The 26,557-nt window shown below is 36.2% G+C and overlaps 1 pseudogene; it reads left to right on the top strand.

Annotated features, from left to right (window-relative positions):
- The first annotated feature begins 894 nt into the window (after positions 1-894).
- LOC120222183 lies at positions 895-23,811 on the top strand (annotated as a pseudogene).
- Positions 23,812-26,557: the final 2,746 nt, after the last annotated feature.

The following is a 26,557-nucleotide window of genomic DNA, read 5'->3' as shown; positions in this document are numbered from 1 at the left end:
TCATTTTCTGTTCTTTTAAACTCTTGCCTTTCTATGCCAATTTATATTTAGCTGCTGGAACTGTCTACTAAAGGAAAAATTTGAAATTGTGTCTTTCTTTAAAACCTGAGTAAATAATTTTTGCCTATGAATTAAAATCCACACTTATTTTATATCATTCAAGTTTAATTTAATGTCTCCTATTTCAATCCAACTTTCTTCTATAACCTATGCCCACGGCTTTATCTGAGATCCATATCCACTTGAATACTTTCCCAATATCCATGAACTTTCCCCATTCTTCTATATATCGTGAAACCTGCCTTTCTGCCATACTCTGCCTAGATTCTACCAGAGCTTCCATCTCACCCATGTGTTATCTGCCTTACTAAAGTTATTTCTGATTGTTCCACATAGGAATAAGGATGTCCTTTTCTTTGGAATTCTGAACACTCTGCACTGTTTATTTGACTTTATCAATGTGTTCCTCTAAGTATCCAAGTGTATTTAAGCAAACTAGTTGCTATTCCACGTTGGGAAAAAGATGTGGAATATGTTTGCCTAAACCACCTGGCCCCTTTAAACATAGTGTGTGTGTGTGTGTGTGTGTGTGTGTGTGTGTGTGTGTGTGTGTTGTAATGTGTGAAATACTAATTTTATAAGATTCTTATTTGTTGCTTTTCTCATTGCCAATCCAGAGAATACAAGTATCTATGTTAGTTCTGTAAGTTTGAAACAATTTTTCCTAGATATTTTTGCCTGTCTGTTTTATTCCCTCAATCAACATAAAACTTGCAAGCAATAAATAAAATTTTTCCTTTAAAATTAATTTTTAATTTGTCTTGTGTCTAAACTGTCATTTTATCTCTGCATTCAGCAGCAACACACAGCAACCTCTGCTGAACAATATATGAGGGCACTGTTGTCTTGGTGTCTGAGAAAGAGGCTAGAGCAGTTCTGTGGCTTAAGCTCTACTCTGGTTGTAGACTTTGTGGGAAGATTTTGGTGTGGCCCTGTGACATGAGCCACTGGCTTCATGTAAAGATCATTCTAGACAAATGCACAGTGAAAGACCATGAGGTCACAAGTGTTGACTCTTTCATATATTCTCCTCATCGACTAGAAGAAACTCCCCCTCTGAACTTCAAGGCAATCCATTCAGTGGATATCAAAACATTACTTGAAAATTCAAATAATAAATTTATGGACCTACCTCTTAATGTCTTGCTAGAGTTAACATACTAGCCGTCAAAAATAAAACAGAGATTTCTTTGTTGAAATGACTGAAACTAAAAAAGTCCTATGAGAGTATAATCTACAATCACACTCCAAGTAACCAACTACAACATAACGATCACAGATCCTATGGTGCCCTCTGGAGAGCTGGTGGCAGAATTGCTTGCAGTCCCTTTTGTGACCACATTAGAGCCTCTGTAGGAAGCATGAAGGAAAAACATCTTGGGAAACTTTCAGCTCTACCTTCCTATGTAGTTGTTCACATGACAGGATTAACAGACAGAATGACCTTTCTGGAAAGAATCGAAGAAAAAAAAACCATTTTCTGTCTTCTTTGACTTCTGGATCCAGGATTATGACATCATTTGGACAGTTTTATAGTGAGGCATTAGCTAAGAGACTCTGCTTTTCATTTTAAACTTATCAGAAAAAATTTAGAAAGATTTAAGTGAAATCTATATCAATGAAAGGAATACATTTTAAAACGTTTGTCTTCCATTTTAACTCTACAAGTGATAGCAATAAACTGGTTATCAAAAACTAACTGGGAATGGAGACAAGAAATTTCCTGCCACAGTTACTCTTTATAGTCATCAAATCATCTCCCATAAGATACCTTCATACTTGTTAAATTTATGCCCAAAACAATGCAAAACACTCAAAAAATTATTAATCCTCTGAAAGATAGATTATCATGTTTGGTTATGACACATAAGTCCAGTACCAAGAGTTTTCATATTGGAAGAAATTGTAGATATTATTGGTAAATATAGCATAATATTTATCTAAGAGTAAGATAAAACTTACTGACACCTATGGTAAACCAAAATATGTCAACATTAACAAGGATATAAACAGAGATTTAATTTGCCTGAATCTGCTGCAAAAATTATTGATAATTAGGGTTGATTATTCCCAATCTTATACCATTTCTATTGGAACAGACTGCTCACCATTTTTGTCCCTCTCATAAATTTTAGGTGAAACTTCAGAAAGTCCTATTTGGAAAGTTTCATCATAGCTCATCCTTGAAAAGTTTCCTAGAATGCTTTATACTTCCTGTAGAGAATACCACACAAAATCCTGAAAAAGCAATTAGAAAACTTTGTTTCTTAGCACTAAAAAAGAGATTTTTTTTACTTCATAATAAATATAAATTTATTCTACTTGTTTTTATTTCTTTGCCTTTTCTGCTAAAAATGCTTTCACTTTGGAATTTTCATAAACTCAAGTATGATCAGAATCAGTCAACTCAGACTTCCACCTCAACTGTCTCTGAGTAGTATGAACAGATATGAACTAATGAACAAAGGTTCATATTAGAAAGAAAATATTACCCAATTTAGTTCACTGAATATCTAATTGTTTCACAAAATTTATGTTCAAAGGAACCCACTTCAAAATTCCTTAGATTTAGACATGACTTTAAATACATTTATTTGCTATAATTAATTAATTTAATAACCAGTACACATTGCCTAGATGCAGACTACATATTAGACTCTATATAGATTTACGTAAAAAATATAAGGATCTTGGCCTCAACTTTACCTCAGAGGTAAGTTAAAGAAATAGAACTATAAATTGGTCACTGACACACTTTAGTAAAATAAGATTATTTTAGTAAAGACCTATGGAAGCTCTTTTGACATGACATGTTATCATCATGTTGATAACAAGAGGACAGAAGCATTATCAAAGAAGAATTAAGGAGGAAACAGTATCATCTATTAAGCTAAACTGTATACTGGTCATGCTTCAGGCAATCCCCAAGAATTGTAAATATTTATGCCCCAAACCCGACACCAAAATATATAGAAGAAAAATAACAAACATAAACAAACTCATTGATAATAACAATAATAGTAGGGTACTTTAACATCTCACTTACAACAATAGACAGATCTAAGCAGAAAACAACAAGGAAACAATGGCTCTGGATGACACACTGTACCAGATGGACTTAACAGATATATTCAGAACATTTCATCCTAAAGTAGCAGAATACATATTCTTTTCCAATGCACATGGGACATTTTCTAGAATAGGTCAGATACTAGGTCACAAATCAGTCCCCAACAAATACAAAAAGATTCAGATCATACCATGCATATTTCCAGCCACAGCACTATGAAATAAAGTCAACTGTAAGAAAAAATGTGGAAAGACCATAAATACATGGAGGTTAAAGAACATTTTACTAAAAAATGAATAGGTTAACCAGGAAATTAAAGAATAAGTTTAAAAAAAAAAGACAGAAGCAAATGAAAATGAAAACACAACAATCCAGAACCTTTGGGATACAGCAAAGGTAGTCCTAAGAGAAAAGTATATAGCAACACAAGCCTACTTCAAAAAGCAAGAAAAGTCTCAAATAAACAACTTGACCTTATACTTAAAGGAGTTAGAAAAGGAACAGCAAATGAAGCTGAAAGCCAACAGAAGGGAAATAATTAAGATTAGAGCAGAAATAAATGATGAAAAAAAACAAATAACAAAGAATAGATTGATGAAACCAGGAGGTGTTTCTTTCAAGAATTAATATAATTGATAAACACTTAGCCAGACTTATCAAAAAGAAAAAAGACCCAAATAAATAAAATCACAAATGAGAAAGGAGATCACAACCAACACCACAAAAATACAAACAATTATAAGAGAATATTATGAAAAATTATATGCCAACAAATTAGGCAATCTGGAAGAAATTGATAAATTCCTAGAAACATACAAACTACCAAAATTGAAATAAGAAGAAATAGAAACTTTGAGCAGACTGATAACCAGCAAAGAAACTGAATCAGTAATTAAAAGTCTCACAAACATACACACAAGAAAAGCTCAGGGCCAGATCACATCACAGGGAAATTCTACCAGACATTTAAAGAAGAGTATAACCTATTCTTCTCAAACTGTTCCAAAACATAGACAGGGAAGGAAGACTTCTAAACTCGCTTATAAGGCCAGCCCTACCTTGATTCCATCACCAGACCAAGACCCACTAAAAAAGAGAATTACAAGCCAATATCCCTGACGAACATGCAAAAATTCTCAACAAGATACTAGCAAATCCAATCCAACAGTATATTAAAAGATTTATTCACCACAGGCACGTGGGATTTATTCTCAAACTGGAAGAGCAGTTCAATATTCACAAAACAATCAATGTCATTCACCACATTAATAAAAGAAAGGAATCATATGATCCTCTCAGTAGATGCAAAAAAAAAAAATTTGACAAAATACAGTATTCATTCTTGATAAAAATCTTCAACAAAGAAGAGGTAAAGAGAACACACCTCAACATCATAAAGGCCATATAAAAAAGACCCACAGCTAATATCATCTTCAATGGGGAAAAACAGAGCTTTTCCTTTAAGGTCAGGAACAAGAAAGGATTCCACTCTCACCACTTTTATTCAACACAGTACTGGAAGTTCTAGCCACAGGAGACAACAAGAAGAAAATAATAAAAATCATCCAAATCAATAAGGAAGAAGTCAAACTTTCACTATTAGGAGAGGACATGATGCTCTGTAGAAAACCCAGAAGGCTCCACCAAAATATTGCTAGAACTGAAACATGAATCCAGCAAAGTCACAAGACATAAAATCAACTTACAGAAATCTGTTGCATTTCTATGCACCAATAATAAAGCAGAAGAAAGAGAAATCAAGGAATGAATCCCATCCATAATTACACCAAAAACAATAAAATACATAGCAATAAACCTAACCAAGAAAAAACTATCTGTACTCAGAAAACTGTAGAACACTTATGAAAGAAATTGAAGATGACACAAAAAAATGGAAAAACATTCCATGCTCATGTATTGGAAAAATAAATATTGTTAAAATGTCTATAGTACCCAAAGCAATCCACACATTTAATACAATCCCTATCAAAGTACCACCAGCATTTTTCACAGAGCTAGAACAAACAATCCAAAAATTTTTATGGAACCACAAAAGATCCCAAATAGCCAAAGCAATCTTGAAAAAGAAAAGCAAAGTGGGAGGCATCACAATTCCAGACCTCAAACTATATTACAAAGCTGTAATGATCAAAACAGTATGGTACTGGCACAAAAACAGACACACAGATCAGTAGAACAGAACAGAAAACACAAACACTATATGATCAACTAATCTTTGACCAAGCATGAGAAATATCCAATGGAAAAAAGACAGTCTCCTCAACACATGGTAAACATGGTATTTGGGAAACTGGACAGCAACATGCAGAAGAATGAAACTGGACCACTTTCTTACATCACACAGAAAAATTCAAAATGGATGAAATACCTAAATGTGAGACAGAAAACCATCAAAATCCTAAAGGAGAAAATAGGCAGTAATCTCTTTAACACCAGCTGTAGCACTTCCTACTAGACATGTTGCCAGAGGCAAGGGAAACAAAAGCAAACATGACCTACTGGGACTTCATCAAGATAAAAAGCCTTTACGCAGTGAAAAAAAAAAACACCCAATCAACAAAAGTAAATGAGAGATGATACTTGCAAATGACATATCAAATAATGGGGTTAGTATCCAAAATCTATAAAGAATTTGTCAAATTCAACTCTCCCCTGCCAAAATAATAATAATAACTCGGTTAAGAAGTGGACAGGAGACACAAATAAACATTTTTCCAAAGAAGACATCTAGATGGCCAACAGACACAAGAAAATTTGCTCAACATTATTCATCACCAGGGAAATACAAATCAAAACCACAATGAGCTACCACCTCACACCAGTCAGAATGGCTAAAATCAACAACTCAGGAAACAACAGGTATTGTCAAAAGTGTGGAGAAAGGGGAAATCTCTTACACTGTTAGTGGGAATGCAAACTGGTGCAGCCACTCTGGAAAACAGTATGCAGTATCCTCAAAAAGTGAAAAACAGAACTACCTTGTGACTCACCATTTGCACTATGAGGTATTTATTTACCCAAAGGATACAAAAATATTGATCCAAAGGGGCACATGAACTCCAATGTTTACAGCAGCATTATCAGCAAGAGCCAAAATATTGAAAGAGCCCAAATGACCTTTGATGAATGGATAAAGAAAGATGGTGTGTGTGTGTGTGTGTGTGTGTGTATAAAATATTATATAATATATATTTATATTGGAATATTTATAAATATTTATATTTATGGAATATTATATGTAATATATATATATAATGGAATATTACTCAGGCACAAAAAGAATGAAATCTTGCCATATGCAATGATGTAATGGAACTAGAATGTATTACGCTAAGTGAAATAAGTCAGAGAAAGATAAATATCATATGATTTCACTCATGTGGAATTTAGGAAACAAAATAGATGAACATAAGGGAAGGGGTAAAAAGAGAGAGGGAGGAAAGAGTAAAGGGAAGAAGTAAAGGGAAGGAGTAAAGGGAAGGAGTAAAACCATAAGAGACTCTTAACTACAGAGAAGAAAGTGAGGGTTGCTGGAGGGGAGGTGGATAGAGGAATGGGCTAAATGGATGCTGGGTATTAAGGAGGACCACCTGTTGCATTGAGCACTGGGTGTTATATTTAAGTGATGAATCACTAAATTCTACTTCTGAAACTAATATTATACTATGTGTTAACTAGAAATAAAATAAAAATTTGAAGAAAAAAAAACAGAAAAAAAATGAAGAGGCATCCAGAGACTACAACAGTAGAAAACATAGAAGGTACTTAGTAATTATTAACTGGAATAGTGAATAAATAAGGAAACCTCATATTTACTAGACAGACAGGAGCTACTATAACAGGAGGAAAAAGAGATGAAAAACACTAAGTGGAGCAAATAGAAGTTAGGTGAAAAACCTGGAGAATATGATAAATCATGAAGTATAGGAAAAATTTTAGTAGATAAAGGAAAATGCTGCTAAATGTAGGTCATATAAACAAAACTACTGATACATTTTTATCCGATTTCAGCAGAGAACATAGTTATTACTCTATTTGGAATCCATAACTTACAGATAAATTTGGGGGATGGTTTCATCAATTAAGTGTCAGCCATTCTGTTGTCTAAATTAAATATCAAATATGTATGTCATTAAAAGCCTATGCATAGGTTTGACCGTATTTGTGCAAACTAACTAAATAAATGATTTTGAAAGATTCCTTCCAAAGTATTAACACTATGCAAAAGAGCGGCATCCCTTGCCTCCATGCCATTAACTGGTGCAAATAAATTTTGGCACACTGCTTCCACATTCCCGAAGCCCTTATTTTGTTAGTCTTATTGAGTCCAATCATGTCATCTATTGGCCAGCCCAGAAATAAGTTTATTTAATGTCTTTTTTTCAGAAACAGCTTTGTGTGATACAGTGGAGGTAAAAAGCCTATGCTATGATTGGCTTGCTCCCTACATCCTTATGTTCCACTGTATGTTTTTTATCCATGTCAGTCTTATTCATGAGTGGCCATTTTCTCTTTAAAATCGATTTCAGTTTCCACCATTTCTGCTTTCTGTAAAAGAAAATACTATTTGAAAGTTTCAACATTATTATTTATTTTCTATTTTATTATCAACAAATCTGCTACTAACACTGTATCAGTGATGTCATAGTATTTACCATTTCCAACACACTGAAAATTACCAGGAATCATGTTACATGATTTTCATACAGTAACTTATAATTCTCAATAATTCCACATGTTGATGTTTTTATTGCACATTACAGATGACATTAATAGACTCAAATGTCCTCAGAACATGCTAGTCTGGCCTTTTGATCATCATACAAAATACGAATTATGAAATGAATCACATAGGAATGATTTAGGTGATAAACATGAACATCAAAAGTAGGTCTTCTATACTGCTTACTATTTATTTCTGCATCAATTTCAAATATAATCTTTTCTAAAAATAATTTTAAGGAATAATATATAATGATTTTGTTTAGATATTTTATTTAAATCTACAGCTGCATTATTCTCCACAATCATTTAATGTTTACATATCAAAATTTTGATATCTTATCACTTAGGCAAATATTAGTTTTTTGTTGTTGATATTTTGTTCTTTATTTTAAATAGGCAAATTCATTTTTCTGTTGTTTTTTATTTCAGTCAGTAAGTGTAATTTGCATTATTTTAACTTACAGTATAAACCTAGGGATTTTATTTTACTTTAGTTATCCTCTGATTCTTAAAACAACCTTATATGTATAAGAAACAGAAGCCTAAAGGGGCGCCTGGGTGGCTTAGTCGGTTAAGCGTCCGACTTTCGCTTAGGTCATGATCTCGTGGTTCGTGGGTTCGAGCCCCGCATCGGGCTCTGTGCTGACTGCCAGCTCAGAGCCTGGAGCCTGTTTCAGAGTCTGTCTCCCTCTCTCTCTGACCCTCCCCTGCTCACGCTGTCTCTCTCTCTCCTAGAAATAAATAAAAATATTAAAAAAAAAAAAGAAACAGAAGCCTAAAAAAATATAAATGGCCCAGTTAACACAATTTGTTAATAGCAAAGGCAAAATTTGAATCTAGGTTTTTTTTTCTCTTTTAATTCTTCCAAGATTGTATTTAACTTCAAATTACTTAACATATAGTGTAGTACTGGTTATAGGAGTAGAATTTAGTGATTCATCACTCACATGTAACACCCAGTGCTCATCCCAAGTGCCCTCCTTAATGCCCATCACCCATTTAGCCCATACCCCGACCCTTCCCCTTCAGCAACCCTCAGTTTGTTCTCTGTAGTTAACAGTCTCTTATGGCTTGCTTTCCTCTCTGTTTTTATCTTATTTTATTTTTCCTTCACTTCCTTTATGTTTCTCTGTTTTGTTTCTTAAATTCCACATGAGTGAAATTTTATGGTATTTGTCATTTGCTTAGCAGACTATACTCTCGTTCCATCCATGTCATTGCAAATGGCAAGGTTTCATTCTTTTTGACTGTGAATAATATATATATATATATATATTTCAATCTTATATACATATATGTATATATACATATATATCATACACACACACACACACAAACCACCTTTTCTTCATTCATCGGTCGATGGACATGTGGGTTCTTTCAATAATTTGGCTATTGTTAATAGTGCTGCTATAAACATTGGGGTGTGTGTGCCCCTTCTAATCAATATTTTTGTATCATTTGTATAAATACCTAGTAGTGCAGTTGCTGAGTCATAGGGTACAAGTTGTTTCTATGAGAAAAAGAGATTCTAAATTCTAGATTACTAAGTTATAAGGAAATTTCTGAACCTGTCCACTAGCTAAACACAAAATGACAAATGTTGGCAAATATGTGGATAAAAAAGAACCCTTGTGCACGGTTGGTGGGAATGTAAAATGGTGTAGCTACTATGGAAAACTGTATGGAAGTCCCAAAAGTTACCACATGATCTGGAAATCTCTCTTATGGGTATATATCCAAATCAACTGAAAGCAGAATCTCAAAGTGATATTTGCACACTCTTGAAGCATTGTTTATAATAGCCAGGAGGTGAAAGTCATTCAAATATTCATTAATAGACAAATAGATAAAATGGAAATGCACATACAAAAGAATGTCATTCAGCATTAAAAACAAAAGAAATCTTATCACTTGCCATAACATGGATGAACCTTCAGAATATTATACTAAATGAAATAAACCAGTCACAAAACAAAAACAAAAACAAAAGAGTTGTAAATTAGAGTATGAGTTGTAGAAGAATATACGTATCATCACTCCAGTATTTAAAAAATACAGCGAGAGAAAATATATATTCTGCTCAAATCAACATTCAAATTCTTCTAAAGAAACCAAACTATCATATTTGAACAGACATTGATGATGAGCATTTTTTCAATACTTTAAAATAGTTTTTATTAAATATTTTTATTAAATACAAAAGAAGAGTTACAGAACTCACATAAATTTTATTTTTTATTTAATTGTTTTAATGTTTATTTATTTTTGAAGGAGAGAGAGGCAGAGCATGAGTTCTGCAGAAGAACAGAGAGGGAGACACAGAATCTAAAGCAGGCTCCAGGCTGTGAGCCGTCAGCACAGAGCCCTGCGTGGGGCTCAAACTCACAAACTGTGAGATCATGACCTGAGCTGAAGTCTGGTTCAGGCAATTCTGAGTGGGGCCTGTTTTTGCAGTTCTAACAAAATCCTGGGTGATGTCAGTATTCCTGTTCTGCAGACTATCCTTTGAATTGCAAAGGTACTGATAATCCAATGATCACCTGTGTACAGTGATGACTTCTTTTAGATTCAATTAGAAACCACTTGATTAAACTTTAAGCACTTGTATTCCTATCCTCCAAATGTAACTTTTAGAAAATTTTTGGTAGTTTGAGCGATGTTGCTCAATTTTATTGAGCTGGACTCTGGCATAAAACAAAACTCCATCTCTCTCAAAATATATGAAAACAAACTTTAAAAAAAAAAAGGATTTCTGTCTGTGTTTTTCATGAGTTAATAAATATAGAAGATTTCCTGGGAGAGAGTAAATTCTTGACATATGTTTATTAATTTCCCCTTTAACCAAAAGACAGAAATGAAGCTCAGTAAATTTTTGTTATTGAATGAATGCAATCACAGAATCATGACAGGAAATCAGTCATATATGGAAAATATACTGAACCCTCCCATATTTCTTCATTTTTCAAACTGAGGGGAAGTACTGAATCTATCTAGCATCAGAAAACAGATATTGATAATTCTAATATAACCCCCAATATTTTAGGTTTACCTAGCAGATAATTTTGATCCAATGAGAATAAAGGAGTAATAGTAAATAATGCCCAGAGATAACTCACCCACAACTAGGCAATTTTCTTTCCTAAGGTAGATATTCTATGATCAGATCAAAGAAATAATACAGGTATAACTGAAAATTAAATCTAGAAGAGAGATACCAGAGACTTTGATTTTTCAAAGCTGAGTGGAATCCTAGCTATAAGATCATAGAAATGTTTAATTGTAAAGGGAAGTAAATTTAAATTTCACACAAAGTAGCCATACTTCTATACAGATAAAGTATACTTTTTATTATAAACAGATTTGGAAAATATATTTCCCCATGACCAACTTTCACTTGATTTCATAAATATATTTAATGAAGTTTCTTTCTGTAGCATATTAAAAATGGCTACGTGTTTTTTGTAACTTCTCCTATCAGGAGATGGAGGCTATTTCTCCAATATTGGAATAAGACTTGCCTCATGACTTGTTTTACCAATAGAGGTGGGAGAAATGACATAGAATGACTTCTACAATTGGGCCTAGAACTTTCATGCAAGCTCTTGTAAACTTCTGCTCTCACTGGAAAAAGCACAAAATTGTTCCCTGGAGAGGCCACATGAAGTGAGAATCAAGGTGTCCTGCTAACCTAGAAAACCTAGCCATATGAGTGTCACTTTCTTGGACCATTCCTCTTTAGTTAAGTTGATAGCTAGCTGCAGCCTACTGAGTGAGCCCAGGAAAGTCCCAAAGAAGAAACATTTTCTTGAGCACAGTCCAAATTGCTGGTCCACAGGATCATGAGCAAATGTTTCTGATTTAAACCCTAAGTTTTAAGATAGTGGGTTATACAGCAATAAATAACAGAGACATTAAGATTTATGAAAAATACAGTGCATATGTTGCTCTTCAAATAAGCCTTAAGAATGTAAATATAATGGATCAATCTCTCTCTCTCTCTCACTGCCCCTCCTATGCTCATCACACTTCAAGGGTGGGAGGAGTATTGAAATTAAAGATCATAAATTCTTAAATAAGTTAAAGGATGTAGAATGGTGGACTCCATTACATCTCCATTAACTCCATTGCAGTTTGCCACTGTAGCCAACAGGTCCTGAAGACTGATAGTAGACTCCTGGAAACTCTACCAAGTAGTTGCTCCAGGATCACCTCTTGTGCCATATGTAGACTCCCTGACAGATCAGATTAACTCATCTTTGAGTACATGGCATGAGGCCATTGCTTTGGTGTTCTCTTCCATTCCTATCTGGAAAGAGGATCAGAAACACTTCTCATTCTTATAGTTTTCATTCTGTTAGAGCAGTCATTCATTGGCATACATTTATGGTTCTGCATCAGGATTATATAAAATAACTTAGCTCTAAGAGATATGGAATATATGGTGCTCCTTCGGAAAATTGCACCAACCCACTATGTTGATGTCAGTATGTAAATTACACAGAATGAAGCGAGAAATGGCTAGGATTTTGGAGGCTTATTTAAGACACATGAGACCCAGAAAGTGGGAGATAAACTTTGACCCATCCCAAATAGAGAATGTATTTTCACATTTTGCCATTTTTTCCATTGACAATGGAGTGAATAAAATGGAAAAAAAATTGTCAAAAGGGTTATATAAGACGAAGCTAGGAGGACATGGAGGAAGAAGGGTTTATGTACATCTCCTGTCTTTAATTCTCAGAATTGTGGCTGAACTCAGTTAAAAGCCAAGGAATCTACTACATATTAGAGTAGACATAAGTGCACTTTCTGCCAAGAATTTGCTCTACTAACCAATCACATATAGATTAATGTAACTATAGCTGTACCAGCACCAATCAGATTTCATTCAAAGCAACTTATATCTTTCCTGTTTAAAAATACGAACTTTCTTTGTCTTTTGGAAGCACATGATTGATTTTACTCAGCTCTATGCTTCCCAGATTGCAATTCCATAGAACCAAATACACACATTTTATTTTGCATTTTTTAGTTTTGTCATTCATTGGTTGCCATCATTAAAAGGAAGATAGTGGGATGGAGGCAAGATGTCAGAGAAGTAGGGAGCTCTGTATTTTTTGCCTACTCACATCTCTCAAACAAAGAAGAGCTGAAGCCATAGAATACTGAACGGCAGGAGTCTGGGAGGAAAAGAGGCAAGAGTCTACTAAAAAGTCAGCCTCATAGGTGTGTGATTGTGAACTGGGGAAGATAAAAACGGGCCGGGACCCAGAGGCATGGAGGGGAGCTGTGGAGACATGAGGGGAAGAGAAAGAGCGGCTGAAACTTCTCACAGAACTGTCTCTGGAGAAGACAAAATCATTGGCCCGGGAAGAAGAGGGATCCTATCATCACATCTCAAACCTCAAGGCATTCGGAGAAAGATCCCATCTCTAGTCGTGGCGTGTTCTTTGCGCTGGGTGCCCTGGTCCCAAATGGCGCCAAGAGAAACTGCTCCTGTACTCCCCCTACTCGATCCCTGGCTAGAAAGCAGCTGGGCCTGCAGGATTACATTTTAGGTGGTATCATTAAAATACAAGGACTAAGATCTGGAAATGAGGTGGGGCTTGGAACATACAACACAGCCCACCTTGGCTATGCCTGTGGCACACCAAAAGAGTGATTTGCAACCCTAGGTTGGAGAAGGGACTGGGGCGCCGCCATTTTATCCTCACAATCGCCAAGGCGGGGCCTCAGGGAGCGCCCTAGGGACATACAGTGGAGGTGAGGCCTGCCTACACCAAGCCACGCCCATCCATGCTGGAGAGCTGCTTTTTTTTTTTTTTTGACCGAAGCCTGGGGCCAGTCAAACATTGATGCATTGCCATGATTAACTCTAGATCAATTCTTGCTATATTTTCCCTTTACTCATTCTTATCTCTCCCCTCTGCTGGACTGGACACTCTGGTCATTGGTTTGCTTAAACAGCCACATTTAATCCATTCTCTTGATGTATATTCTCCACCTCCATTGTTACCATCATTTCTCTCTCTAGAATAATCAGACTATATACTTCCTTTGGGTAACATTATCTTCATTTCTTTCTCCTCACTTCCTACCATATTCTCCTCTTTCTCTGTCTGAATTAAGCCTCTTAGTCTCTCTGCCTGGTCATTGTCCAATTTCGCTTTCTCTCCAACCCTGTCTTTTCTCTCTTTGTGTGTGCTCTTCCATCAGCACTGCCTCCACCCTGCTCTTTATTTGTAGCTGGGATTTCTGGGTTTATACTTTTAGACTGTCCTTTGTCTTTTTTTCTCCTTTTTTCTTTTTTTTCCTTCCCATCTCCCCTTTTGGTTTGCTTGTTTGTTTGATTTGTCTGTGCGTTTGTGTGCTTTTCTTCCCTGTGTGTTTGTCTGTCTGTTTTTCTTTTCAGGGCTACCTCAAGAAACAAGCCAAAGTACACATGGTGGAGAGTCCCAAATATCACTACGAGTAGGGAAATAAAATAACCAAAAACACAACAAGAGAGACCAAGGGACACCATTAAAAGAACACTGCCTGAATGAACAGGCTGTGGACAGCCAATGAGCCTCCTTTAATATAGCAGTACTTGCAGGTGCAGAGTGCATAGCAAGCTTTTAAAACGAACAAGAGACAGAAAGCTAGCCAAAATGATGAAATGGAAGAACTCTCCTCTAAAGAAATTCCAGGAAGAAATGACATCTAAAGAATTGCTCAAAACAGATATAAGCAACAGAACTGAACAAGAATTTAAGACAATAGTCATAAAGTTAATCACTGGGCTTGAAAAAGGCATGAAAGACACCAGAGAAGTTATTACCACAAAGATAATGGACCTTAAATAGTTGTGATGGATTTAAAAATGCTATAAATGAAGTGCATAATAAAAAGGATGTCGCCACTGCACGGATTGAAGAGGCAGAGAAGAGACTAGGAGAATTAGAAGACACAATTATAGAAAAAGACGAAGCTGAGAAAAAGAGAGAGAATTTGACCCAGGAGCACAAAAGGAGAATTCGAGAACTGAGTGATGCAATCAAACAGAACAATATCCATATCATAGGAATTCTAGAAGAAGAAGAGAGAGAAAAAGGAGCTGAAGGGGTACCTGAACAAATTATAGCATAGAACTTTCCTCAATCTGGGGAAGGAAATGGACATTGAAACCCAAGAGGCACAGAGAACTCCCCTCAGACATAACTTGAATCAATCTTCTGCATGACATATCATAGTGAAAGTGGCAAAATATAAGGACAAAGAGAGAATGAATTTTGAGAGCAGCTAGGAATAAAAGGGTCCTAACATACAAAAGGAGACCTATCAGAGTAGTAGCAGACCTATCTATTAAAACTTAGCAGGCCAGAAAGGAATAGCGGGAAATCTTCAATATGATGAACAGAAAACATATGCAGCAAAGAATCCTCTATCCAGCAAGCCTGTCATGTAGAATAGAAGGAGAGATAAAAGTCTTTCCAAATAAACAAAAATTTAAAGACTTCATCACCACTAAACCAGGCCTACAAGAAATCCTAAGGGGGACTCTCTGAGGGAAATGTTGCAAGGAACACAAGGTACCAGGGACACCACCACAAGCATGAATCCTACAGAGAACACAATGACTCTAAACCCATATTTTTCAATAATAACTGAATGTAAATGGACTAAATGCTTCAGTCAAAAGACATAGGGTAGCAGAATAGATTAAAAAAAAAAACAAAATCCATCTATTTGTTGTCTACAAGAAACTCATTTTAGACCTGAGGACACCTTCAGATTGAAAGTAAGGGGATGGAGAAATATCTATCATGCTACTGGAAGTCAAAAGAAAGCTGGAATAGCTATATCAGACAGACTGGACTTTAAAGGCAGTAACAAGGGATAAAGAAGAGCATTATATAATAATTATAGGGTCTATCCACCAGGGAGAGTTAACAATTATAAATGTCTACACATCAAATCCCGAAGCACCCAAATACATAAAACAATCACAAACAGAAACAATCTCATGGATAAGAATGTGCTAATAGCAGGGGACTTTAATACTCCATATACAGCAATGGATAGATCAACTAGACAGAAACAATGGACCTGAATGACACATTGGACCAGATGAATTTGACAGATATATTTAGAACTCTACATCCTGAGGCCATGGAATTCACTTTCTTCTCAAGTGCACATGGCACATTCTCCAAGATAATCACATACTGGGTCATAAAGCAGCACTCAATAAATATAAAAGAATTGAGACCATACCATGCACACTTTTAGATACCAATGCTATGAAACTTGAAATCAACCACAGGAAAAAGTCTGGAAAACCTCCAAAAACCTGGAGGTTAAAGAACACCCTACTAAACAACAAATGGGCCAATCAGACAATTAGAGAAGAAATTTAAAAATATATAGAAATAAGTCAAAATGAAAATACAACAATCCAAACTCTTTGGGATGCAGCAAAGGCAGTCCTAAGAGGAAACTACGTTGCACTCCGACCCTATTTCAAGAAACTAGGAGAAGTGCAAATACAAAATCTAACAGCTCACCTAAAGGAACTAGGAGAGCAACAAGAGCACCCCAAACCCAGCAGAAGAAGACAGATAATAAAGATCAGGGCAGAAATAACCAATATAGAATCCAAACAAAAACAAACAAACAAACAAAAAAGCTGAACAGATCAATGAAACCAAGAGATGGTTTTTTGAAAAAATAAACAAAATTGACAAATCTCTAGCCAGCCTTCTCAAAAAAGAAAACAGAGAGCACCCAAAAGGACAAAAACATGACTGAAAATGGATTTATTACAACCAATACCTCAGAAATACAAGCAATTATCAGGGAATACTATGAAAAATTATATGCCAACAAGCTGGACAACCTAGAAGAAATGGACAAATTCTTAAACACACACACACTACCAAAATACAAATGGGAAGAGATAGAAAATCTGAACAGACCCATAACTGGTGAAGAAATTGATTCACTTATCAAATATCTCCCAAAAAATTAGAGCCCTGGGCCAGATGGCTTCCCTGGAGAATTCTACCAGACATTTAAATCAGAGTAAATACCCATTCTTCTCAAGCTATTCCAAAAAATAAAAATTAAAGGAAAACTTCCGGACTCATTCTACAAAGCCAAAATCACTTTGATTTCCCAACCAGACAGAGACTCAGCAAAAAAAAAAAAAAAAGAGAGAGAGAACTAAAAGCCAATATCCTTAATGAATACAGATGCAAAAATCTTCAACAAGATACTTGCAAATCGAATGCAACAGCACATAAAAAGAATTATTCACCATGATCAAGTGGGATTCATGGAGTTACAGGGCTCGTTCAATATTTACAAATCAATCAATGTGATACATCACATTAACAAAAGAAAAACCATATGATCTTATCGATAGATTCAAAAAAATTTTTGACAAAATACAACATCCTTTCTTAATAAAGACCCTCAAGAAAGTCGGGATAGAAGGAACTTACTTAAACGTCATAATAGCCATTTCTGCTAGGCCCTCAGCTAACATCATCAGTGGGAAAAAAACTGAGAGCTTTCCCCCTGAGATCAGGAACACGACAGGGATGTCCACTCTCACCACTGTTGTTTAACATAGTGCTGGAAGTGCTAGTATCAGCAATCAGACACAAAAGGAAATAAAAGGCATCAGAATTAGCAAAGATGAAGTCAAACTTTCACTTTTTGCAGACGACATGATACTCTACATCGAAAACCCGACAGACTCCACCAGAAGCCTACTAGAACTGATCCATGAATTCAGACAAGTTGCAGGGTACAAAATCAACATACAGAAATCAGTTGCATTTTTATATACCAATAATGAAGCAACAGAAAGAGAAATCAAGAAACTGATCCCATTCACAATTGCACAAAAAAAACATAAAATACCTAGGAATAAACTTCACCAAGGATACAAAAGATCTGTATGATGAAAACTACAGAAAACTTATGAAGGAAATTGAAGAAGACACAAAGAAATGGAAAAACATTCTATGATCATGGATTGGAAGAATAAATGTTAAAATGTCATTACTACCCAAAGCAATCTACACATTCAATGCAATCCCGATCAAAATTGCACCAGCATTCTTCTGAAAGCTAGAACAAACTATCCTAAAATTTGTAATGAACCACAAAAGACCCTGAATAGCCAAAGTAATATTGAAGAAAAAAGCAAAACAGGAGGCATCACAATCCCAGACTTTAGCCTCTACTACAAAGCTGTCATCATCAAGACAGGCAAAAAATCAGACACATAGATCAATGAAATAGAATAGAGAACTCAGAATAGGACCCACAGATGTATGGCCAAGTAATCTTTGACAAAACAGGAAAGAGTGTCCAATGGAAAAAAGACAGCCTCTTTAACAGACAGTGCTGGGAGAACTTGACAGCAACATGCAGAAGAAAGAAACTAGATCATTTTCTCACACCATACACAAAATAAACTCAAAATGGATAAAGGACCTGAATGTGATACAGGAAACTATCAAAACCCTGGAAGAGAAAGCAGGAAACAACGTCCTTGACCTCAACCGCAGCAATTTCTTACTTGACACATCCCCAAAGGCAAGGGAATCAAGAGCAAAAATGAACTAATTAACTTTTGGGACCTCATCAAGATAAAAAGCTTCTGCACGGCAAAGGAAACAGTCAATAAAACTAATAGGCCACCGATGGAATGGAAAAGATAGTTGCAAATGACATATTGGATAAAGAGCTAGTATACAAAATCTAAAAGGAACTCACCAAACTTTGCACCCATTACCTCATATAGTTACAATTTTTGCCCTTGTGGTGAGAAATTTTAGAATCTACTCTTAGAGGAGGGGGCAAGATGACGGAGAAGTAGGGAACTCCGTACATTGCACTCGTCCCCATATCTTGCACGGAGAAGGCCTGAAGCCATAGGAACCCTTACAGAATCCACGAGTTTGGGAGGAAAAGGAGGCAGAGTCCGCTGAGAAAACCTCCAAGCGTGAGTGCGAACTGGGGGAGATAAAATCAGGCCGGGGCCAGAGATACAGAGGGACGGGGGGGAGGGATCCCTCTCTGCGGGGAGTTTAGAGTGGAAAGAGAGTGGCTGAAACTACTCAAGACACTGTCCCTGTCACTGGAGAAGAGAAAACCTCTGCTCGGGACACAGAGGGAACCAATTTCCTGCTCTCCAGCTAATCCTAGGCAGGAAGCACTTGCCCCAGGCGACCCCCAGATGAAACTCCTCCTCACTAGCCATCCCGACCTGGAGGAGACGGGAGCAGTGGCTTCTGGCTCAATCCCTGGGGGAAGGCAAGAGGCTTGGGACTTCCCTGAGGGGCTCGCCTGTGAGTTTGTGTTTCCGGCAATTTCAGTGGGGCGGGCGGACTGGAATCTGGAAACGAGGCCTGGCCTGGGATATAGAGCACGGCCCACCTTGGCTGCGCCCCTGGCACAGGGAGTTTACACACCCAAAAAAGTGAGTTGCAGCGCTTGGTTCAAGAAGGGACTGGAGCGCCGCCACTCTTCTCCCCACAACTGCCAAGGCAGGACTCCCGCGGGACACACTGGATCAAACCACGCCCATCCCTGCTAGAGAGCTGCCCTCTTCCTTTTTTTTAAAATTTATTTTTTATTTTTATTTAGTTATTTTTTTTTTTTTTACCAGAGTCAGGGCAAGACCAACATGGATGCACTGTCCTGATTAACTCTGGTCACTGGCTTGCTTAAACAGTCACATTTAATCCATTCTCTAGATGTAAATTCTACACCTACCTACCTTTTCATCTCTTTCTCTCTGGAGTAATCAGACTATATAGTTTCTATGGATAGCATCATCGTCATTTCTTTCGCTTCTTCTCCAACCATATTCCACTCTTTCGCTCTTTGAAAGAATCCTCTTATTCCTTCTGCCTGCTAATTTCATTTCCAATTTCACTTCATCTCTCTCCTGTCATTTCTCTCTTTCTCTATGCTCTTCCACCAGCATTGCATACACCCAGCTATTTTTTTAGCTGGGAAATCTGGTTACATGCTTTAAACTGTTCTCTGTCTATTTGGTTTCTTCTTTTTTCCTTTTCTTTTCTTCTTTTTTTCTTTTTATGTAGTTTTATTTCTTATTATTCACCTTCTCTCCTCCCTCTTTTTTCTTTTTCGTTTTCCCTTTCAGTTTGCATGTTTCTTGGATTTGTTTGCGCATTTGTGTGCCTTTGTTCCCTGTGTGTTTGTCTATCTGTTTTCTATTCCAAGGCTAACTCAAGAAAGCCAAAGAACACATGGTGTAGAGTCCCAAATACCACTACGAGTAGAAAAATAAAATAACCAAGGTCTCAACAAGAGAGACCAAGAGATACCATTCAAAGAACACTTTCTGAATGGACAGGCCCTGGACAGTCAAAGAGCCTTCTTTGGTACAGCAGCGCTCACGGTGCAGAGTGCATAACAAGCTTTTTAAACTAACAAGAGATAGAAAGCTAACCAAAATGATGAAACAAAACAGCTCTCCTCCAAAGAGGAGAAAGAATGAAACCTGGCCATGTGTAGCAACATGGATGGAACTTGAGGGTGTTCTGCTGAGCGAAATAAGTCAGGCAGAGAAGGACAGATACCATATGTTTGCACGTATAGGAGGATTAGGAGGAACTTAACGGAGGATCGTGGGGGAGAAGAAGGAGGGAAATAGTGGGGGAGAAGGAAGGAGGCAAACCATGAGAGACTCTTGAATGCTGAGAACAAACTGAGGACTGATGGGTGACGGGGGAGGGAGGGTGAAGGACATGGAGGAGGGCACTTGTGGGGATGAGCAATGGGTGTTGCATGGAAACCAACTTGACAATAAACTATTTTAAAAGATTAAAAAAAAGAATCTACTCTTAGAAACTTGCAAATAAACAAAATAGTATTCTTAGTTATAGTGATCACATTGTACACTATATTCCCCAGGATCTATTATCTTATAACTAGAAATGATCACCTTTTGACAATCTTCATCCCATTCGCCCACTCTACCCTCTGCCTCTGGCAACCACAAATCTTATCCCTCTTATCATCAGTTTGATTTTCTATTTTTCTATTTTTTATTTCTTTTTAAATTTTTAATGTTTTATTTATTTCTGAGAGAGAGACAGCATGAGCAGGGGAGGGTCAGAGAGAGGGGGAGATACAGAATGTGAAGCAGGCTCCAGGCTCTGAGCTAGCTGTCAGCACAGAGCCCGACGTGGGGGTCGAATGCACGAACTGTGAGATCATGATCTGAGCTGAAGTCGGATGCTTAACTGACTGAGCCACCCAGGCCTCTTAGCTATGTATCCATGATAAATAAAAACATATGCCCACACAAGCATATACATGAAAGCTCATAGCAGTATTATTCATAGTAGCCAAAAATGAAAATAACCTAAATGATCATCAACTGATGAATGGATAAAGAAAATGAAGTATATCGAAATAAATCTTATTTAGCTATAAAAAGTAATGAAGAATTGATATAGACTATGATGTGGATGAACCTTGAAAACATTATGCCAAGTGGAAAAAGGAAGCACAAAAGACCAGCGAGTGGATTATTTACTTATATTAAATGGAGTAAGATTATTCTGGAACAGACAAAGAGATGGAAAGTAGAGTAGTGGTTGTCAGAGTCTGGGAAGAAGGGGAAACAGAATGACTGCCAATGGATACAGGATTTTTTTAGAGTGGGTAATGAAAATATTCTATAATCAAATAGTGGTGATGGCTGCATAACTTTATAACATACTAAGAACTATTGAATTGTGTATTTTAAAAGAAAGAATTGTATGGCATATAAATTATAAAACTGATATTAAAATGGTGGGGGAGTGAAGTATCACACAAAGAGAATAAGATTACACCCAGAGCTGACACCAGTAAGGAACTAAAATGGAGTATGTACTGAGTATGAAGCTGGATTTTCAATACCGTTGTCATTACCAGAATCAAACCCATAAATTACTGAGATTTGTTTGTGATTGCTTATACAGATAGATTGTCCTAATCAATTCAAAATCCCTCATATTTTCTGATCAAAACTTTAGCATACCTAGAATTATCAAGGAGAATATTCAAAAGGCCATATGGTGGGAAACTATATAACCTACAATTTCCTCATATCAGCAATACTGAATATATATTTCAAAAAGACACAAAACCTCTGTGTAAGTTTCCTTATACCACAATAATTGACTAGAATTCAGAAACAAAGCTCTGGCTCCTAAATAAGGAAAATTACTTAATTCAGTCACTAATTTTAGTTTTTGTTCTGTTAATGTTCATTGGCTGCCACATCATTTGAAAGGAACTCCTTTATTGTTATCTGTCAACTAAATATGTCAGAATAGCTAATATTTTGTCACCAAAGAGGACAAAGTCTTATGAAACAGGAACTTTAATTTTGCATAGCAAAAGAGATAAGCCCTTTCAAAAATTTATTAAAAGATTTCTATTCCTAGTTGGATGTGATTACGTGTTTACAGCACACTTGAAAACACTAGAAAGAAGATGAATAGATTTGAAAGGTCAGTTTTTAAAGAAATCAAAGGCTTTTGGAGCAACAAGAATGAGATAAATTGTAATTCCAGTGTGTCAGAGACACTGCTACAATGGGCCATGGATCATTCTTTGTTTCTTATCCTTTGCTGAGAGTATTTGCCAACTCTGAGCATGAAGTAGGGCTCAGGCTTATCTCAAGAGACAGACTCTATTGTCAGGGAGAAAGCAGCAGGCCTTTGGTCTTCTCTAGACTTAGATCCTTGCTTGTTATTCAAAAATCTCACTATGATGTACCCTCAGGGGGGAAAGGTGAATTGACTTTGTGTGGCTTACATAAGCCCAATATTGATTCTTTAAAGATTTTTCTTTGAAAATTAGATGGTTAAACATTTCCTATTTAACATATCAGTTTGTTTTCTCTCTATCATCCTTGAGTTTTATTCAGGAAAACCTGCCACATGTGAAACTATGGGGAAAGCTGAAATGTGGTTGATTTGAACTTACTGAGATTTTGAATTTCCTTACCCTTATTTACCTAATTTTGAATTTGTTGGAGGATTGCACTGCCAGCCTGCAAAGCCCCTAAGGTAAGTGTGCTTATTTTTGATTGTCTAACTTTTTACCTCCTGGGATTATTTCTAGTTTATTATTCATAAAGTTTGACCCCTACACTGAAAACATGGACACAGCAATTAATGGACATTATTTTCTTAGACTGTTATATTACTATAGGTATCTTATAACATTGTCATGGCAACCATTAGTGATGTTGTTCATCAGATATGCCATGTATTTGATAAGGATGAGATCCCTAGCCCCTGAGTATAGTGGAACCATGGCTTTACAACAATCAGCTTAACTTAGAAATTTGGTGCTGTCACCGCTACTGCTGTGTAGCCTTGGACAAATTACTTAAACCTCCCTGAGACAGCTCTCCCATGTGCAAATGTATACATATCTCTTAAGATCACCATAAATCTAAGTTACATAATGCATCCAAAGAACTCAACACATGGCAGGAGATAACATGTAGCCAATAATTCCTAAACACAGACACACACAAACATACCTTAGAGTGTTTAGAACACATTGGAAGGGAACTTCCAAGGTAAATTATTTTTATTTGCCTAATAACGAGTGATTTAACATCATATTTCATACTCTAAAATGGTTAATATATGAAAAGACAGAACTATTCAATGATTCAAACACAGTGCTAAAGGTATATAGCTATATTATTCTTGTAAGCTCTAAATTTTCATATAACAAAAACTGTTTTCTTTACAGGAGTTAAAAGAGTTTGTCCAAAGCTCTGGAAAGATGGAGTTGTGGTATTTACCCTGGGTTCAATGATTAAAAACCTCACAGAAGAAAAGTCTAATCTAATTGCATCAGTCCTTGCCCAGATTCCACAGAAGGTCAGATAATCTTATCTCTTTTTGAGGAGCAGCCTTTCTAAAATCCATGAAGTTCTCCTTAAAAATGTACTTAACAGAGTTAAGAAAAGCTATTTAGTATTGTTAGTATCAATTTAACTGAACTTTGAGGAAAAAGTATTAAATGCTAGAGAGGGTAGCTAAAAATCTTGATTATTATCATGCTTTAAACTTGGCAATACTATCGGGAACACATATTGTAGTATTTTCATTTTTAATAATAGGCTAAAATAAGTCATTCACTGATCTTAAGCAATCTGTTAGCTCTAGGATGTAAGGCTTCTATGTAATCTAACCTTGTTTTTGTTGTTCTTGTTTGTTTTTAACTCTGAGGTACACATGCAAGTTATAACCAATATGAAAGAGAGTAAAGGAAAAGATATTTTAAAAATATAAACTTAATTCATAACTGCAACTATATGTCATTTTAATTGATGATTCTGAACCAGGTCCCGGGTTAGCCTAGAATTGACAGCTTAGCTTCCTAGACTATTCTTATTTAAACAGGATTCTCTTATTTAAACAGTTAAAAATTTTAATAATAGAGTAAAATTTTTGTGCAGTTCACTCTATGATGTTCCTAGCAAGATATGACTTTTATAACATTCTAGGTTATAACTTAATAATGTTCTTAAACTACCAGGGATATTTTTCGCTTTCTCGCCTTAATTAAAATAGACAGGTACACGCATTTTTAAGTTCCAGACAATCATGACAGTGCTTGGATTCATAACTAAATTCCTTGGAAAAATTGTTTGTGGAAGCAGTAGCCATTTAAATATTTAACTTTTAAAAATCTTCATATAAATATTGAATTTTGAAATATGATGTTTAGAGGTGACATCAGGGTAAAGTAGGAAGCACCAAGGATCTATCTCCCACCTAAACAACAGTTATACTAGCAAAAACTCTCTGAAGTAACTATATTAGAACTCTGGAGTCTATCTGAGCACTTGCAATTTGCAGCGAAATATTGGCTGATCAATTGTAGTTAATTTTGGAATTGCAGGAGCTTCAAATCCTGCACCACCCAGACTCATGGCAGCTAACCTCCCTGTATTACTGTGTGATTTGGTGGAGCCAAGATAGGCAAAAAGGATATCATCTTCTAAATATTATGATTCTGCATTCTGATTGCTAACTACTGCTTTCCGTCCACTGATATGTAGAAACAAAAGTTGGTCATAATTATTTCAGCTCCCATTAGTTGAAGCAGCAATACTTTTTTCTCCCTTTTCCCTCTTTTCTCCATCTGTCAGCCAGACATTAAAGAATGAGGTCATTCAAAAATAATCTCACATACGGGGCGCCTGGGTGGCTTAGTCGGTTAAGCGTCCGACTTTCGCTTAGGTCTTGATCTTGCGGTTCGTGGGTTCGAGCCCCGCGTCGGGCTCTGTGCTGACTGCCAGCTCAGAGCCTGGAGCCCATTTCAGAGTCTGTATCTCCCTCTCTCTCTGACCCTCCCCTGTTCACGCTGTCTCTCTCTCTCTCTCTCCTAGAAATAAATAAAACATTAAAAAAAATAATCTCACATACAATAAAATTTAGAAAGCAATATCCGTGTCCAGGGAAAAATACAGGCTCAAAAAAAAAAAAAAGCTTTAGTTACAGAAGATCTAAAGCATTCACTTCAGCCTATTCCTGGCAAAGAGACACCTTTCAATAATGAAAATAAATAAGCCTCAAATCTTAAGGAAAGAGAGAATCTGATTCTCAGAGGTATTGGGTGGCTCAGTTGGTTGAGCATCCAACTCTTGATTTCAGGTCAGGTCATGGTCCCAGGGTTGTGAAATCAAGTCCTGCATTGTGCTCCGTGCTGAGCATGGATCCTGCTTAAGATTCACTCTCTCTTTCTCTCTCTCTCTCTCTCTCTTTCCTTCTGACTCCTACCCCGCTTGCATGCTCTCTCTCTAAAATTAAAAATAATGCCTATAAAATTCTGATTCCCAGAGATATTATACTGATTACAAAAATCAATTGTCCAGTTCTCAACAACAAAAGAGTTCACAAGGTATACAAAAGTATGGACCATTGAAAGGACCAAAATATATTGAGAGAAACCATTACTTTATTCGTTTAGGTTTATTTGTCTATTTTGAGAGAGGGAGAGAGAAGGAGAGAGGGAGAATCCCAAGCAGGGACCACACCAGCAGCATGGAGCCCAACACAGACCTCGAACCCACAAACTATAAGATCATTACCTGAGCCAAAACCAAGAGTCAGATGCTTAACCAATTGAGCCACTAAGCACCCCGAGAGAAACTATTCCTGAAGAAGCCTAGATGTTGGACTTACTAGATATAGACTTTAAAACAATTGCCCTAAAGATGCTCAAATAATTAAAGACCCTGGTAAAGAGAAGAAAATGATGTAGGAACAAAATAAAAACATCAATAAAAAGTAAAGCAATTATAAAAATGAACCAAAAATAAATTCTGCAGCTAAAAATTACAATAACTGAAATAAAAAATCCACCGCAGGGATTCAAAACCAGTTATATGCAGGCAGAATAACAAACTTGAAGAAAAAATAGTTGAAATGATCAAGTCAGAAGAACAAAAAGAAAAACAAAGAAAAGTGAACAAAGCCTAAAGAACTTATGGGATATTATCAAGTGGAAGAACATACACACTCTGAGAGTCCCTGAAAGAGAATAATGGGCAAAAATAATTTGAGGATATAATAGCTTAAAATGTCCCAAATTTAATGAAATACACAAATCTATAAATCCTAGAAG

The sequence above is a fragment of the Hyaena hyaena genome, unplaced genomic scaffold (genome assembly GCF_003009895.1).
Source record: "Hyaena hyaena isolate Hyena2069 unplaced genomic scaffold, ASM300989v1 scaffold_846, whole genome shotgun sequence".
Classification (NCBI taxonomy): domain Eukaryota; kingdom Metazoa; phylum Chordata; class Mammalia; order Carnivora; family Hyaenidae; genus Hyaena; species Hyaena hyaena.
This window is presented reverse-complemented; position numbering and strand designations above follow the sequence as displayed.